Source organism: Paramormyrops kingsleyae, chromosome 1, assembly GCF_048594095.1.
Source record: "Paramormyrops kingsleyae isolate MSU_618 chromosome 1, PKINGS_0.4, whole genome shotgun sequence".
NCBI lineage: Eukaryota > Metazoa > Chordata > Actinopteri > Osteoglossiformes > Mormyridae > Paramormyrops > Paramormyrops kingsleyae.
This window is the reverse complement of record NC_132797.1, coordinates 5657491-5661786: the sequence shown is the minus strand read 5'-3', so window position 1 is coordinate 5661786 and position 4296 is coordinate 5657491.

Genomic DNA, 4296 nt, shown 5'->3' with positions numbered 1-4296 from the left:
ATGGTATTTATTGCTGTATGATACAGAAATGCTCTGCAGATAAGCATGCTTGTGGAAATCCCAGGTCTTGGTCCTGCCACACTAATTAATTTCTGGCATAGGAGGTTCCCTATAATGAAAGCATACATTAGAAAATACACCTTAGTAGTTGCATCATAGCCCTCATGTTGATGGAGAAATACATTAGTAACTTTATCAAAGTCTTCTTGCTGATTCTTATCACTCAAGTTACCTACATCCCATCCAGCCTTGTGCCCTAAACTCCAGGCCTTACATAACACAGAGATGGTCAGAGCGGTTAAAAGATCAGTGGATGTAGCTCCTGGTGGTATGTGTTTGTCTGAAATGAGCCTTTTATATGGTCCTTCCTAACAAGCCCACAACTAGAATGCATAGGTACCCTGTTTAATGGGCTTACAGAAGGGTCTTTCCTGAGTCTTGAACTGGTAACCTTCTGGTTATAAGTTTAATTCTTTCAATGAAGTCTCATCTCCTACATCCCACATCTAGGGACGGCTGGAGCAGTTTACTATCACCAGACGACTGATTTAAGGTTGTGCTGGGGCCTCACACCTCCAGGGCTGTGGGTCTGTGCAGCGCCACCTACTGTCCTGTAGATGTAGCATGAGACCCATTGGCTGTTGGGCGGAGAGAGGAGAGTTAAGGTTTCAGTGCCTTGAGGCTCCTTCTCCATGCTCAGCCGTCAGTGCTGTAGGATGAAGGTCTCAGATTATAGGCTTATAAGAGGAGGTTCAGTCTCAGCAGCTGCAGTCTCTCTCTACCTGCGCTTGTGTGTTTGCAGAAGCGTCCTCCCATGTCCTAAGCATGTGACACAACTGAACCCATCCATTCCTCTTGTGTAACCGCTTATCCTATACATGGCTGCAGGGCCAGGAGCATATCCTGGAGGCTACAGGCACACAGCCAAACCGAATTCTGGAAACTGAGTATTTAGCCTGGGAGAGCTGGAGAGCAACCGGGAGCTTCCGGTCCTACGCTCAGTCGCATTGTGACGGTAATGGTACCTTTACAAAAATCTCCCGCACACCTTGCTGTTCAGGTCAGGCACTGGTGCAGTGTGTCAGGTACCAGATGGGAAAACAGAAGATGCAAGAACGACATATTTCATGGTGATTTCATCCCACTCACTATAAAATGAAAAAATCAACTGCACCTTTATTTTGAACCCCCTCGCTACATAAATGAAAATGTTTGTGTGTGTATATATACACTATTCACAGTTCCAAAAGAAGGTATGATTTTAGATGAAATATTATTGTCGTAAAAATATATTTTATAAAATACAAATAAATCATAATCCTTTGGGCACAATGCAATCATTTTAATTTGACATATAAAGGCATATCGTCCATATATGAATTAATTACCGGTGGCGGAATTTATGCTGAGGTATTTGGTGACTGAAGTTAAGCAATCATGGCAGTTACCATGGTAACCTAATGAGTTTGAATGTGACACAGGTTGAGCGAGACCCCCCCAGCCCATGTAGACATGCCATGGAAAGCAGCGTACTGTAGCTAAGGACATTCCTACGACTCGCGCCGTACCCGTCTCAGGAAGGGCGAGGTTCAGTCTTCATTCCCGCTTCTCCATACTCCCCATCTTCCGCTCCTTCTCACGGTCCATGACATGCCTGCTCTGGTGATGTACCCGGAGAATTCCTTCCAGAAAGTTCTGCCGGGGAGTCGGTGTCTCACATAGACTGACAGACTCCCTGCACTTAGGGACTTAGGGAGCGTTTCCAGGCTAGGATAACTGACAGCTGCGAGCGGCATTAGAGTGACAGGGCAGGATAAAACCCCTGGTGACTCAGGGGAGAGTGAAGTGACAAGCTGGCCTGGTGTCTCAGCGTCAGCGAAAGTGCCGGTGAGGAGTGTCGCTGCTCAGCCCAATTCACAGCCATCGGGAGCCCTAAACCCCGGCACTTAAACATTCCACAATGCACTGTTGCCAATATACATTAAAGACATTTTACTCTGTCTGCAGCGATAACCATGTAACCACTAAGTGGTACTACGTGCAATTATTCATACTTACTTACGTCACGTCCAAGGTTCCGTGCACCAGCACGGAACCTCCCATACATACATATATTGCCTTATTTATGGCTTTTTAGATGTATTAATTAAATGTAATTATTTATGTAGAACTGACAAGGTTGAGGCAGGATTATTACATTCATGTAGTGTTATTACAGCGTTTCAAGCAGCACAGGCTGCCCTAAAAGAACTAAAGAAGGATCCTGCTCAGTGTCTCCGCCATCAGCTGTTTTTTGGACCTGCTGGCATGCGTTCCCATATCTCCAGCTTCTCTCCTGCTTCTTAATCGACAGTGACAGTGGTTAAGGCATTAAGTGCAGCCTAGTCTGCAATGAGGAATTTGATGACGTTTATCGAACGATATCTGCATGCAGCTGAATTGAATAAACCTTGCTAGGAAGTTTTTTGAGAGGGGATGTGACACTGGGATGCTGACCGTACCATTGTACACTGACTTGAATCTCAGAATTGTTTTAAACTTTAATTCAAGTTCACCACCATACTTTCTGTTACGGTGGTGCATGGTGCAGGCGGAAAAGAGGGACAATCCATGAAGTAGCTCACCACAAAAATGGGGTTTATTCACCAACACAGAACACAAATGGAGCGAGAAGGGTCAAAACAAAACAGGAAGAATGGGAACTAACTAAAGAGTAACCACAAAGTATCAGATTAAAACTGGGAGCTAGACTGGTAGAGACTTAGATTTACGACTAACACGGAGTAACGACAACAGTGACTGACTGATGAACAGAGTGAGGGCAGCCACTTAAATCAACACAGATAACAAGACTAACGAGGGGCAGGTGTGGACGATATATACTGTATAGCTATGCGGCTATATCAAAAAATTTTAATCTTCAGTTATTTGGGGTTTAAATGTTTCTTTATGACTTACAGCATGCAACACAACATAGTGTTACATTCAGCAGTAGCCAGGGAGTAAATGCCCACTATCCACTACCCACTATGGAGGCATTGAGTCAGCAAGCCAATTTCACTTGGTATCAGATGGTGCGAGGTGAGGGTGGCGCCGGAGGTATGGCGGGGGGACAGGCAGTGAAGTTTGCCTGCCTGGACACCTCCGGAGTAGTGGAAACACTAAAACACCAGACATCGGCATTGATACAGATGCCACAATTAAACTGGGACCCATTCTTCGCAGGAACTGCGTGATTAGGGTGCACAGCAACAACGTTACTCCTGCTGGTATTCCCTATAGAAATTTCAAAACACCCCCCAATTCATTGTTTTTTTGTGAGTAATGGCCTAATAGATCACCAGCATTTTACAAAATCTTGGAAATAAGGTTTATCCTATACTGCAATTTTTCAATTATCTTGTTGTTAAATGCTATACAGGATCTCTAAAAATGGGTATGATCTGCCTTTGCAATTGTGGTGCAATTTTGTTTTATAAACCAACTGTATTTCCTAGTTAAGGATCCATCTTGTATTTAAGTCAAAACATAAATATTTAAGTACAAGTTGGATGAACATACCTTCAGAATCAGATCAAAATGACAGAGAAGAGTATTAGATAGGCATTTTTTTTGCATGACCTTACATTCCTTGCATACAGGAATGGTTTAAGTGCATTTTTAGAGAAGAACTTCTGTGTTTGATAAGGCTTCATCCATTCATAGAGATCCTATTCAGTGATGGCTTGTACACCACCGGTGAGGATCAGGTCTGGTAGTAATTAGCCATTTGACTAAGGGATCAGGGATTTTCAGGGGGTGGGTCTCGTCAATCACATTATTGATACTCTCCCCTTAGTAATCTACTTTTTTTTTTTAAGTAATTAGTTAAGAGAAACGTTAGTTAGCATAATTTTTATTCAGGTAAATATTTAGCTTCAAATTTTATTTTTAGCTCTTAAAAATGACCGAGGTCCGGACCTCTGTGACTTCATAGCTGGATACGGCCCTGGGCACAAGGACAAACGAATTCAATAAGATCTTTACACCTAGCCATGTTGAGGGCGAGTGGGTGGATTGAATAAAATTTTGACTATTTTGAGTAATTTTGTGCTATAATTTCCCTTGTAAGTTTGTATTACCGTTTCGTTTGAGGTTTGCATTGATTAATGATCTGAAATATGGTCTGATAACTTCGATTTCGCACATGTTGCATAATTCAGTGACTCTCTGAATTACGCGTTCTCTCACAGTCTGACGTATACCGGGTTGTCATTTAAATATTCGCCTCCTAATTGCTGCAGCTTCAGCCTTCAG